We start from the raw sequence: 13,643 nt of genomic DNA on the forward strand, positions 1-13,643 counted from the left end.
CGCACGTTCCCTGCGTCAGGCTGCTTCACCCATTTGCACCCGACTGGAGACAGCACTGAGCAAGCTTTTTGTCAGGAGTGGGATTCGAACCCACGCCTCCAGGGGAGACTGCGACCTGAACGCAGCGCCTTAGACCGCTCGGCCATCCTGACGCGGGCCCCCTGTCCCGGGGCGGTCTGATGAGCCACCGTGATCCCACTGCGCTCCTCGAGTATCACACTGTTATTAATACTACAGTGTGACTCCAGCATTAAAATGTTTGGAAAATGTGTCGGCTTTTATAATCCAGTGTAGAGCAGCATGTGATGATTTGTGCTACAACACCAAGCGCTCAAAGTGACGTCTGCGTTTGTCGTTGAAACTTTCAACTCTTTCATCACTTATGTAGGAAATAAAAAGAGCAGTTGTGCGCCACACGCAGAGAGGCCGTCAGCAGAGTGGCGCAGCGGAAGCGTGCTGGGCCCATAACCCAGAGGTCGATGGATCGAAACCATCCTCTGCTACATGTGTCCTATGCACGATTCCTAAGCATGCCATTGGGTAAGCAAAGTGCCTTCAAATAGTCTGCATCTCCCTTTCTTTAAATTCTGTCCTGAGTTTCTCTCTCGTGTGTGTTTGTGCAAGCTTGACACTTGCGGGACTCTTTAATCTTCACCAATACGGAGATGACCAAATGTGTCTTTGGTTGTTCTGAGGTCTTTGATAGTTTCTTTGAAAGCTTCAACTGAACCTGGAAATCGAAGCAGTTATGTCTATATTGATTTCTCGCGTTAATCATTACGAACCAGGAACAGCCAGCACACTCGGTCGCATTAGTAATTATGTCATGTCTCTACTTAGCAGAGCATTCAAAGGCCCACTGGAAGTAGTAAAGCACTAAAACACTGCAAAACTGAACTCGGGAAAATCATACTGGGAGCTCTGAGCGATGTCTGCATCCAAGCCATCCAATACGGACTCTGAAACCTTGGAATATCAACACTATGATGCGCTACCTTTTACCTGGAGCAAAACGATGGAATTAGAAGAATGCTTACCGCAGGATACAACTGTGCCGCTGTTATTTGGAGCACGGTTTTCACTTGCATGAAAACTACAGCAGAACGTAGAAGGATGATCACTGAGGAGTCCACGCGGGCATGCTGAGGAGATTGTAGGTCGTACATTTCAATGATTACTGACATTTGCGCTGCTGGAGGTACAGTAATCAACAAAGAACAGGGTGTGCTACTCTCGAATCCGGTCAGCACATGATGAAAAGCCAGGAAGTATACCTTTGTCAAATTGCCGTCAACAGGGACAAGTTAACCACCAGCTCCACCGGCGCCCGGCTAGCTCAGTCGGTAGAGCATGAGACTCTTAATCTCAGGGTCGTGGGTTTGAGCCCCACGTTGGGCGGTGCCCGTCTCCTTATTAACAAAGTTTCCCGCTCATCCTTGAACCTCTTACACCTCGATGGTACCGAGCACTGCGTTTTAATGCACAGGTGTGATCAAACCGAGATGAAAAGGGCGTATCTAGCTCCTTGCCCGAGAGATAAATCAAAGGTTCCGCAGATAATCCCTTGGCTCCGGTCACCCGGACGCAGATAGGAGCTGCAGCCATCATAACTTGTATGAAAACTAAGAAGAGCTCCTGTCTATTTACAGTTTCATTTACTCTAGCGTTTCCTTAAACATTGCGTGTACGAAGGCTAAGAAATTGGAGAGCTATTCTAATACAATAACTATTAGGAATCTTTTCGGCATAACAGTTTCACTGTGATTTTGCAGGTAACACGTACGTTGGGAAAACATTTTGAACGCGATCAATAACCGCACTGGAAAAATGTGGGAAAGAAAGGGCGAAAAGCGACTCTTCAACATGTGGAAATATCTTCCTGAGCGGAGCCCTCTTCTCGAAGCTCAACACTCTGCAAGAGTCACTTCTCCCAACTTGCGCCCGCAGGTTTCCGTAGTGTGCCTGCAAAGAGCCATCCGCTTCAGACAGGTGCACCTCCCGATTTCATTGAACTAAGCTAGATGCACAATTTCTAATGCAGCCTTCATCACAATAGACAGTTCATTTCTCGAAAGCTTGTCGTAAAAAAAGGAAACAAAGAACGAAAACGTATAGCTGACAATCTTCTGAAGATGCAGATTCATCTTTGGGGAAATGGACATTTTATGTATGCAGATGCTTTTCAAGCGCTGGTTTTAGAACGTCGCTGTGCTTCCAGCATCCTTTTCAGCCTTCTAAACTGGCTACCGAGGTGCCGATCACATTGTAAAGCGGTTGAGAGGCCGGAGCTGCTCAAACCGCTCTTGCCGTTTCCCATCAATCAAAAGCACTATGTTGTTTCTTTGTATGGAAAGCTTTTCAAGTCTGGCATCGACACGCACCTTTCCTGAAACGTCCAAAAGGTGAATGCTTCGCAAAGAAATCCAGTCTACCTTCAGGGGGCATGATGTTGAAATCGGAATGAGCCCTGGGTGGGCTTGAAGCAGCAGCTGTTCAGTTAACAGCTGCACAGAAACGCACCCCGCTTGCTTTGTATCATTCGCAAGTTTCTGGTTAAAGAGTAAAAAAGGCTGGAATTCTTCTGCCAGCCGGCAGGATTTCTTCTGCACTCACCCAGAAAAGCCAAGAATTGTATTTCATCTTTCGCAAGCTGTATTTTCCAGGAGGAGAATGAATACTTGCATTAAACTGAATCAAGCCGACAGAGACGCACAGCCGTTGTTTTTCTCCATGGGAAGTTTTTCGTTAAGGAAAAACACCGTTGTCATTTTCTTGCCAGCCGGCGGTATTTCTTGTGCAGCGATGAGCCAGATTTGTATTTCGTATTTCGCAAGTTGTGTGAATTTCTTGAAGTTGAAAGTGAATTCGCTCCAGAAAAGAAATGTCGCTTGAAAGCCGTGGCTGTTTGTTAAACCGCAGGACCTGAGCTTGCGTTCTGTTTCTCATGGCGTTCGCAAAGGCGATTCCTGCCTTTAAAACTGCTGTGTCTGCGACTGAAAGTGGCGTGTGGCGCAGCTTCTAAAGTCTTGTTGACGCTCCTCGATGTTGCTTTCTCTCTGCCTAAGGAAGTTCGATTGTCGCGTCGGAACGGGGAGACCTAATCCTTCCAGCTTTAAGCCACCCTTCAGTCTTCTGAAGGGTGTCCGAGTGCTAGCATGTCATTTGGCTTTTTTTTGGGGGAAGCGGAGAGCGACATTGAAAAAGGTTACCGCCGCCGCCTCGCCCTCCGTGTTAAATGATTGCAAGCCGGCAGCAGCGGCGCTCCCTGTAGTCGTGTCCGAGCGGTTAAGGCGATGGGCTAGAAAGCCATTGGGGTCTCCCCGCGTCGGCTCGAATCCTGCCCACTACGGCGCCCTTCTCCTGTCGCTTCGGCCTGCCCAGAAAAAGGCAGAGTGCCGTTTCTCTCTTCCTGCTTCTTGTACAAACGCTAAATCGCTTGGACCTGCTGCCTTGGAAGTAATGTCTTCAACATCCACCAGTGACATTTCACAGCTGGAAGCACACAGCCACGCTTTTGGCATTGGCATGTCTTGCGCCCTACTTCCAGCCTTTGAAGACCTAATTATTCAAACTGAAAGAACCGGCTGAATGAGTGTTTGCAGTGCACCAGGAGGAGCAGGGACCATAGCATTGGAGGGGTGAGGATGGCGCAGATGGAAACGTTTTCATGCGCTCCTCTGGGAGGAATGAAAAGAAAAGACGAAACCGGAAACAGTAGTAGCCGCAAGAGGAAGTGTCTTCAAGCGCCAAGCAAGCGCTCCTCGTTAGTATAGTGGTGCGTATCCCCGCCTGTCACGTGGGAGACCAGGGATGGATTGCTTGACGGCGAGCCAGGTTGCTTTTCTCCCATCAGATTCCAACCGCTAATGCTAACGCAGTGTGTGGGAGCTTACATGCTTTTCCTTTCCCGTCTTTTTCGGACGACTATTCCAAAGGGGTAACCTGAAGGAATAGGGGCCTGAAGACACGAGGCATTCTTAAACCAGCACTGGGCTGCACGGCCATCTGTTGTGATCAGGTTATATTCGAGTCAAAAAGCCAGAGCATCCGCTTCCATCCTATGGAGCACGAGCTAAATCGGAAGAGGCAGGGGATACACCTACGCCTATCGGCGCACGTTCCCTGCGTCAGGCTGCTTCACCCATTTGCACCCGACTGGAGACGGCACTGAGCAAGCTTTTTGTCAGGAGTGGGATTCGAACCCACGCCTCCAGGGGAGACTGCAACCTGAACGCAGCGCCTTAGACCGCTCGGCCATCCTGACGCGGGCCCCCTGTCCCGGGGCGGTCTGATGAGCCACTGCGATCCCACTACGCTCCTCGAGTATCGCACTGTTATTAATACTACAGTGTGACTCCAGCATTAAAATGTTTGGAAAATGTGTCGGCTTTTATAATCCAGTGTAGAGCAGCATGTGATGATTTGTGCTACAACACCAAGCGCTCAAAGTGACGTCTGCGTTTGTCGTTGAAACTTTCAACTCTTTCATCACTTATGTAGGAAATAAAAAGAGCAGTTGTGCGCCACACGCAGAGAGGCCGTCAGCAGAGTGGCGCAGCGGAAGCGTGCTGGGCCCATAACCCAGAGGTCGATGGATCGAAACCATCCTCTGCTACATGTGTCCTATGCACGATTCCTAAGCATGCCATTGGGTAAGCAAAGTGCCTTCGAATAGTCTGCATCTCCCTTTCTTTAAATTCTGTCCTGAGTTTCTCTCTCGTGTGTGTTTGTGCAAGCTTGACACTTGCGGGACTCTTTAATCTTCACCAATACGGAGATGACCAAATGTGTCTTCGGTTGTTCTGAGGTCGTTGATAGTTTCTTTGAAAGCTTCAACTGAACCTGGAAATCGAAGCAGTTATGTCTATATTGATTTCTCGCGTTAATCATTACGAACCAGGAACAGCCAGCACACTCGGTCGCATTAGTAATTATGTCACGTCTCTACTTAGCAGAGCATTCAAAGGCCCACTGGAAGTAGTAAAGCACTAAAACACTGCAAAACTGAACTCGGGAAAATCATACTGGGAGCTCTGAGCGATGTCTGCATCCAAGCCATCCAATACGGACTCTGAAACCTTGGAATATCAACACTATGATGCGCTACCTTTTACCTGGAGCAAAACGATGGAATTAGAAGAATGCTTACCGCAGGATACAACTGTGCCGCTGTTATTTGGAGCACGGTTTTCACTTGCATGAAAACTACAGCAGAACGTAGAAGGATGATCACTGAGGAGTCCACGCGGGCATGCTGAGGAGATTGTAGGTCGTACATTTCAATGATTACTGACATTTGCGCTGCTGGAGGTACAGTAATCAACAAAGAACAGGGTGTGCTACTCTCGAATCCGGTCAGCACATGATGAAAAGCCAGGAAGTATACCTTTGTCAAATTGCCGTCAACAGGGACAAGTTAACCACCAGCTCCACCGGCGCCCGGCTAGCTCAGTCGGTAGAGCATGAGACTCTTAATCTCAGGGTCGTGGGTTCGAGCCCCACGTTGGGTGGTGTCCGTCTCCTTATTAACAAAGTTTCCCGCTCATCCTTGAACCTCTTACACCTCGATGGTACCGAGCACTGCGTTTTAATGCACAGGTGTGATCAAACCGAGATGAAAAGGGCGTATCTAGCTCCTTGCCCGAGAGATAAATCAAAGGTTCCGCAGATAATCCCTTGGCTCCGGTCACCCGGACGCAGATAGGAGCTGCAGCCATCATAACTTGTATGAAAACTAAGAAGAGCTCCTGTCTATTTACAGTTTCATTTACGCTAGCGTTTCCTTAAACATTGCGTGTACGAAGGCTAAGAAATTGGAGAGCTATTCTAATACAATAACTATTAGGAATCTTTTCGGCATAACAGTTTCACTGTGATTTTGCAGGTAACACGTACGTTGGGAAAACATTTTGAACGCGATCAATAACCGCACTGGAAAAATGTGGGAAAGAAAGGGCGAAAAGCGACTCTTCAACATGTGGAAATATCTTCCTGAGCGGAGCCCTCTTCTCGAAGCTCAACACTCTGCAAGAGTCACTTCTCCCAACTTGCGCCCGCAGGTTTCCGTAGTGTGCCTGCAAAGAGCCATCCGCTTGAGACAGGTGCACCTCCCGATTTCATTGAACTAAGCTAGATGCACAATTTCTAATGCAGCCTTCATCACAATAGACAGTTCATTTCTCGAAAGCTTGTCGTAAAAAAAGGAAACAAAGAACGAAAACGTATAGCTGACAATCTTCTGAAGATGCAGATTCATCTTTGGGGAAATGGACATTTTATGTATGCAGATGCTTTTCAAGCGCTGGTTTTAGAACGTCGCGTTGCTTCCAGCATCCTTTTCAGCCTTCTAAACTGGCTACCGAGGTGCCGATCACATTGTAAAGCGGTTGAGAGGCCGGAGCTGCTCAAACCGCTCTTGCCGTTTCCCATCAATCAAAAGCACTATGTTGTTTCTTTGTATGGAAAGCTTTTCAAGTCTGGCATCGACACGCACCTTTCCTGAAACGTCCAAAAGGTGAATGCTTCGCAAAGAAATCCAGTCTACCTTCAGGGGGCATGATGTTGAAATCGGAATGAGCCCTGGGTGGGCTTGAAGCAGCAGCTGTTCAGTTAACAGCTGCACAGAAACGCACCCCGCTTGCTTTGTATCATTCGCAAGTTTCTGGTTAAAGAGTAAAAAAGGCTGGAATTCTTCTGCCAGCCGGCAGGATTTCTTCTGCACTCACCCAGAAAAGCCAAGAATTGTATTTCATCTTTCGCAAGCTGTATTTTCCAGGAGGAGAATGAATACTTGCATTAAACTGAATCAAGCCGACAGAGACGCACAGCCGTTGTTTTTCTCCATGGGAAGTTTTTCGTTAAGGAAAAACACCGTTGTCATTTTCTTGCCAGCCGGCGGTATTTCTTGTGCAGCGATGAGCCAGATTTGTATTTCGTATTTCGCAAGTTGTGTGAATTTCTTGAAGTTGAAAGTGAATTCGCTCCAGAAAAGAAATGTCGCTTGAAAGCCGTGGCTGTTTGTTAAACCGCAGGACCTGAGCTTGCGTTCTGTTTCTCATGGCGTTCGCAAAGGCGATTCCTGCCTTTAAAACTGCTGTGTCTGCGACTGAAAGTGGCGTGTGGCGCAGCTTCTAAAGTCTTGTTGACGCTCCTCGATGTTGCTTTCTCTCTGCCTAAGGAAGTTCGATTGTCGCGTCGGAACGGGGAGACCTAATCCTTCCAGCTTTAAGCCACCCTTCAGTCTTCTGAAGGGTGTCCGAGTGCTAGCATGTCATTTGGCTTTTTTTGGGGGGAAGCGGAGAGCGACATTGAAAAAGGTTACCGCCGCCGCCTCGCCCTCCGTGTTAAATGATTGCAAGCCGGCAGCAGCGGCGCTCCCTGTAGTCGTGTCCGAGCGGTTAAGGCGATGGGCTAGAAAGCCATTGGGGTCTCCCCGCGTCGGCTCGAATCCTGCCCACTACGGCGCCCTTCTCCTGTCGCTTCGGCCTGCCCAGAAAAAGGCAGAGTGCCGTTTCTCTCTTCCTGCTTCTTGTACAAACGCTAAATCGCTTGGACCTGCTGCCTTGGAAGTAATGTCTTCAACATCCACCAGTGACATTTCACAGCTGGAAGCACACAGCCACGCTTTTGGCATTGGCATGTCTTGCGCCCTACTTCCAGCCTTTGAAGACCTAATTATTCAAACTGAAAGAACCGGCTGAATGAGTGTTTGCAGTGCACCAGGAGGAGCAGGGACCATAGCATTGGAGGGGTGAGGATGGCGCAGATGGAAACGTTTTCATGCGCTCCTCTGGGAGGAATGAAAAGAAAAGACGAAACCGGAAACAGTAGTAGCCGCAAGAGGAAGTGTCTTCAAGCGCCAAGCAAGCGCTCCTCGTTAGTATAGTGGTGCGTATCCCCGCCTGTCACGTGGGAGACCAGGGATGGATTGCTTGACGGCGAGCCAGGTTGCTTTTCTCCCATCAGATTCCAACCGCTAATGCTAACGCAGTGTGTGGGAGCTTACATGCTTTTCCTTTCCCGTCTTTTTCGGACGACTATTCCAAAGGGGTAACCTGAAGGAATAGGGGCCTGAAGACACGAGGCATTCTTAAACCAGCACTGGGCTGCACGGCCATCTGTTGTGATCAGGTTATATTCGAGTCAAAAAGCCAGAGCATCCGCTTCCATCCTATGGAGCACGAGCTAAATCGGAAGAGGCAGGGGATACACCTACGCCTATCGGCGCACGTTCCCTGCGTCAGGCTGCTTCACCCATTTGCACCCGACTGGAGACGGCACTGAGCAAGCTTTTTGTCAGGAGTGGGATTCGAACCCACGCCTCCAGGGGAGACTGCAACCTGAACGCAGCGCCTTAGACCGCTCGGCCATCCTGACGCGGGCCCCCTGTCCCGGGGCGGTCTGATGAGCCACCGCGATCCCACTACGCTCCTCGAGTATCGCACTGTTATTAATACTACAGTGTGACTCCAGCATTAAAATGTTTGGAAAATGTGTCGGCTTTTATAATCCAGTGTAGAGCAGCATGTGATGATTTGTGCTACAACACCAAGCGCTCAAAGTGACGTCTGCGTTTGTCGTTGAAACTTTCAACTCTTTCATCACTTATGTAGGAAATAAAAAGAGCAGTTGTGCGCCACACGCAGAGAGGCCGTCAGCAGAGTGGCGCAGCGGAAGCGTGCTGGGCCCATAACCCAGAGGTCGATGGATCGAAACCATCCTCTGCTACATGTGTCCTATGCACGATTCCTAAGCATGCCATTGGGTAAGCAAAGTGCCTTCGAATAGTCTGCATCTCCCTTTCTTTAAATTCTGTCCTGAGTTTCTCTCTCGTGTGTGTTTGTGCAAGCTTGACACTTGCGGGACTCTTTAATCTTCACCAATACGGAGATGACCAAATGTGTCTTCGGTTGTTCTGAGGTCGTTGATAGTTTCTTTGAAAGCTTCAACTGAACCTGGAAATCGAAGCAGTTATGTCTATATTGATTTCTCGCGTTAATCATTACGAACCAGGAACAGCCAGCACACTCGGTCGCATTAGTAATTATGTCACGTCTCTACTTAGCAGAGCATTCAAAGGCCCACTGGAAGTAGTAAAGCACTAAAACACTGCAAAACTGAACTCGGGAAAATCATACTGGGAGCTCTGAGCGATGTCTGCATCCAAGCCATCCAATACGGACTCTGAAACCTTGGAATATCAACACTATGATGCGCTACCTTTTACCTGGAGCAAAACGATGGAATTAGAAGAATGCTTACCGCAGGATACAACTGTGCCGCTGTTATTTGGAGCACGGTTTTCACTTGCATGAAAACTACAGCAGAACGTAGAAGGATGATCACTGAGGAGTCCACGCGGGCATGCTGAGGAGATTGTAGGTCGTACATTTCAATGATTACTGACATTTGCGCTGCTGGAGGTACAGTAATCAACAAAGAACAGGGTGTGCTACTCTCGAATCCGGTCAGCACATGATGAAAAGCCAGGAAGTATACCTTTGTCAAATTGCCGTCAACAGGGACAAGTTAACCACCAGCTCCACCGGCGCCCGGCTAGCTCAGTCGGTAGAGCATGAGACTCTTAATCTCAGGGTCGTGGGTTCGAGCCCCACGTTGGGTGGTGCCCGTCTCCTTATTAACAAAGTTTCCCGCTCATCCTTGAACCTCTTACACCTCGATGGTACCGAGCACTGCGTTTTAATGCACAGGTGTGATCAAACCGAGATGAAAAGGGCGTATCTAGCTCCTTGCCCGAGAGATAAATCAAAGGTTCCGCAGATAATCCCTTGGCTCCGGTCACCCGGACGCAGATAGGAGCTGCAGCCATCATAACTTGTATGAAAACTAAGAAGAGCTCCTGTCTATTTACAGTTTCATTTACGCTAGCGTTTCCTTAAACATTGCGTGTACGAAGGCTAAGAAATTGGAGAGCTATTCTAATACAATAACTATTAGGAATCTTTTCGGCATAACAGTTTCACTGTGATTTTGCAGGTAACACGTACGTTGGGAAAACATTTTGAACGCGATCAATAACCGCACTGGAAAAATGTGGGAAAGAAAGGGCGAAAAGCGACTCTTCAACATGTGGAAATATCTTCCTGAGCGGAGCCCTCTTCTCGAAGCTCAACACTCTGCAAGAGTCACTTCTCCCAACTTGCGCCCGCAGGTTTCCGTAGTGTGCCTGCAAAGAGCCATCCGCTTGAGACAGGTGCACCTCCCGATTTCATTGAACTAAGCTAGATGCACAATTTCTAATGCAGCCTTCATCACAATAGACAGTTCATTTCTCGAAAGCTTGTCGTAAAAAAAGGAAACAAAGAACGAAAACGTATAGCTGACAATCTTCTGAAGATGCAGATTCATCTTTGGGGAAATGGACATTTTATGTATGCAGATGCTTTTCAAGCGCTGGTTTTAGAACGTCGCGTTGCTTCCAGCATCCTTTTCAGCCTTCTAAACTGGCTACCGAGGTGCCGATCACATTGTAAAGCGGTTGAGAGGCCGGAGCTGCTCAAACCGCTCTAGCCGTTTCCCATCAATCAAAAGCACTATGTTGTTTCTTTGTATGGAAAGCTTTTCAAGTCTGGCATCGACACGCACCTTTCCTGAAACGTCCAAAAGGTGAATGCTTCGCAAAGAAATCCAGTCTACCTTCAGGGGGCATGATGTTGAAATCGGAATGAGCCCTGGGTGGGCTTGAAGCAGCAGCTGTTCAGTTAACAGCTGCACAGAAACGCACCCCGCTTGCTTTGTATCATTCGCAAGTTTCTGGTTAAAGAGTAAAAAAGGCTGGAATTCTTCTGCCAGCCGGCAGGATTTCTTCTGCACTCACCCAGAAAAGCCAAGAATTGTATTTCATCTTTCGCAAGCTGTATTTTCCAGGAGGAGAATGAATACTTGCATTAAACTGAATCAAGCCGACAGAGACGCACAGCCGTTGTTTTTCTCCATGGGAAGTTTTTCGTTAAGGAAAAACACCGTTGTCATTTTCTTGCCAGCCGGCGGTATTTCTTTGCAGCGATGAGCCAGATTTGTATTTCGTATTTCGCAAGTTGTGTGAATTTCTTGAAGTTGAAAGTGAATTCGCTCCAGAAAAGAAATGTCGCTTGAAAGCCGTGGCTGTTTGTTAAACCGCAGGACCTGAGCTTGCGTTCTGTTTCTCATGGCGTTCGCAAAGGCGATTCCTGCCTTTAAAACTGCTGTGTCTGCGACTGAAAGTGGCGTGTGGCGCAGCTTCTAAAGTCTTGTTGACGCTCCTCGATGTTGCTTTCTCTCTGCCTAAGGAAGTTCGATTGTCGCGTCGGAACGGGGAGACCTAATCCTTCCAGCTTTAAGCCACCCTTCAGTCTTCTGAAGGGTGTCCGAGTGCTAGCATGTCATTTGGCTTTTTTTGGGGGGAAGCGGAGAGCGACATTGAAAAAGGTTACCGCCGCCGCCTCGCCCTCCGTGTTAAATGATTGCAAGCCGGCGGCGGCGGCGCTCCCTGTAGTCGTGGCCGAGCGGTTAAGGCGATGGGCTAGAAAGCCATTGGGGTCTCCCCGCGTCGGCTCGAATCCTGCCCACTACGGCGCCCTTCTCCTGTCGCTTCGGCCTGCCCAGAAAAAGGCAGAGTGCCGTTTCTCTCTTCCTGCTTCTTGTACAAACGCTAAATCGCTTGGACCTGCTGCCTTGGAAGTAATGTCTTCAACATCCACCAGTGACATTTCACAGCTGGAAGCACACAGCCACGCTTTTGGCATTGGCATGTCTTGCGCCCTACTTCCAGCCTTTGAAGACCTAATGATTCAAACTGAAAGAACCGGCTGAATGAGTGTTTGCAGTGCACCAGGAGGAGCAGGGACCATAGCATTGGAGGGGTGAGGATGGCGCAGATGGAAACGTTTTCATGCGCTCCTCTGGGAGGAATGAAAAGAAAAGACGAAACCGGAAACAGTAGTAGCCGCAAGACGAAGTGTCTTCAAGCACCACGCAAGCGCTCCTCGTTAGTATAGTGGTGCGTATCCCCGCCTGTCACGTGGGAGACCAGGGATGGATTGCTTGACGGCGAGCCAGGTTGCTTTTCTCCCATCAGATTCCAACCGCTAATGCTAACGCAGTGTGTGGGAGCTTACATGCTTTTCCTTTCCCGTCTTTTTCGGACGACTATTCCAAAGGGGTAACCTGAAGGAATAGGGGCCTGAAGACACGAGGCATTCTTAAACCAGCACTTGGCTGCACGGCCATGTGTTGTGATCAGGTTATATTCGAGTCAAAAAGCCAGAGCATCCGCTTCCATCCTATGGAGCACGAGCTAAATCGGAAGAGCCAGGGGATAAACCTACGCCTATCGGCGCACGTTCCCTGCGTCAGGCTGCTTCACCCATTTGCACCCAACTGGAGACGGCACTGAGCAAGCTTTTTGTCAGGAGTCGGATTCGAACCCACGCCTCCAGGGGAGACTGCGACCTGAACGCAGCGCCTTAGACCGCTCGGCCATCCTGACGCGGGCCCCCTGTCCCGGGGCGGTCTGATGAGCCACCGCGATCCCACTACGCTCCTCGAGTATCGCACTGTTATTAATACTACAGTGTGACTCCAGCATTAAAATGTTTGGAAAATGTGTCGGCTTTTATAATCCAGTGTAGAGCAGCATGTGATGATTTGTGCTACAACACCAAGCGCTCAAAGTGACGTCTGCGTTTGTCGTTGAAACTTTCAACTCTTTCATCACTTATGTAGGAAATAAAAAGAGCAGTTGTGCGCCACACGCAGAGAGGCCGTCAGCAGAGTGGCGCAGCGGAAGCGTGCTGGGCCCATAACCCAGAGGTCGATGGATCGAAACCATCCTCTGCTACATGTGTCCTATGCACGATTCCTAAGCATGCCATTGGGTAAGCAAAGTGCCTTCAAATAGTCTGCATCTCCCTTTCTTTAAATTCTGTCCTGAGTTTCTCTCTCGTGTGTGTTTGTGCAAGCTTGACACTTGCGGGACTCTTTAATCTTCACCAATACGGAGATGACCAAATGTGTCTTCGGTTGTTCTGAGGTCGTTGATAGTTTCTTTGAAAGCTTCAACTGAACCTGGAAATCGAAGCAGTTATGTCTATATTGATTTCTCGCGTTTATCATTACGAACCAGGAACAGCCAGCACACTCGGTCGCATTAGTAATTATGTCACGTCTCTACTTAGCAGAGCATTCAAAGGCCCACTGGAAGTAGTAAAGCACTAAAACACTGCAAAACTGAACTCGGGAAAATCATACTGGGAGCTCTGAGCGATGTCTGCATCCAAGCCATCCAATACGGACTCTGAAACCTTGGAATATCAACACTATGATGCGCTACCTTTTACCTGGAGCAAAACGATGGAATTAGAAGAATGCTTACCGCAGGATACAACTATGCCGCTGTTATTTGGAGCACGGTTTTCACTTGCATGAAAACTACAGCAGAACGTAGAAGGATGATCACTGAGGAGTCCACGCGGGCATGCTGAGGAGATTGTAGGTCGTACATTTCAATGATTACTGACATTTGCGCTGCTGGAGGTACAGTAATCAACAAAGAACAGGGTGTGCTACTCTCGAATCCGGTCAGCACATGATGAAAAGCCAGGAAGTATACCTTGTCAAATTGCCGTCAACAGGGACAAGTTAAC

At 48.7% G+C, this 13,643-nt stretch overlaps 7 non-coding genes across 7 annotated transcripts; 3 read left to right on the forward strand and 4 right to left on the reverse strand.

Annotated features, from left to right (window-relative positions):
- Nucleotides 1-69: 69 nt before the first annotated feature.
- Nucleotides 70-152, reverse strand: trnal-cag (transfer RNA leucine (anticodon CAG)). Its single transcript has one exon. It is a non-coding gene; the product is annotated as a tRNA-Leu (tRNA).
- Nucleotides 153-1,325: 1,173 nt separating this feature from the next.
- trnak-cuu (transfer RNA lysine (anticodon CUU)) lies at nt 1,326-1,398 on the forward strand. The gene has a single exon. It is a non-coding gene; the product is annotated as a tRNA-Lys (tRNA).
- A 2,783-nt stretch (nt 1,399-4,181) lies between these two features.
- On the reverse strand, nt 4,182-4,264 carry trnal-cag (transfer RNA leucine (anticodon CAG)). Its single transcript has one exon. It is a non-coding gene; the product is annotated as a tRNA-Leu (tRNA).
- A 1,173-nt stretch (nt 4,265-5,437) lies between these two features.
- trnak-cuu (transfer RNA lysine (anticodon CUU)) lies at nt 5,438-5,510 on the forward strand. Its single transcript has one exon. It is a non-coding gene; the product is annotated as a tRNA-Lys (tRNA).
- Nucleotides 5,511-8,293: 2,783 nt separating this feature from the next.
- On the reverse strand, nt 8,294-8,376 carry trnal-cag (transfer RNA leucine (anticodon CAG)). The gene has a single exon. It is a non-coding gene; the product is annotated as a tRNA-Leu (tRNA).
- A 1,173-nt stretch (nt 8,377-9,549) lies between these two features.
- trnak-cuu (transfer RNA lysine (anticodon CUU)) lies at nt 9,550-9,622 on the forward strand. Its single transcript has one exon. It is a non-coding gene; the product is annotated as a tRNA-Lys (tRNA).
- Nucleotides 9,623-12,404: 2,782 nt separating this feature from the next.
- trnal-cag (transfer RNA leucine (anticodon CAG)) lies at nt 12,405-12,487 on the reverse strand. The gene has a single exon. It is a non-coding gene; the product is annotated as a tRNA-Leu (tRNA).
- Nucleotides 12,488-13,643: the final 1,156 nt, after the last annotated feature.

The sequence above is a fragment of the Lepisosteus platostomus genome, chromosome 26 (genome assembly GCF_059453375.1).
Source record: "Lepisosteus platostomus isolate fLepPlt1 chromosome 26, fLepPlt1.hap1, whole genome shotgun sequence".
Taxonomy (NCBI): domain Eukaryota; kingdom Metazoa; phylum Chordata; class Actinopteri; order Semionotiformes; family Lepisosteidae; genus Lepisosteus; species Lepisosteus platostomus.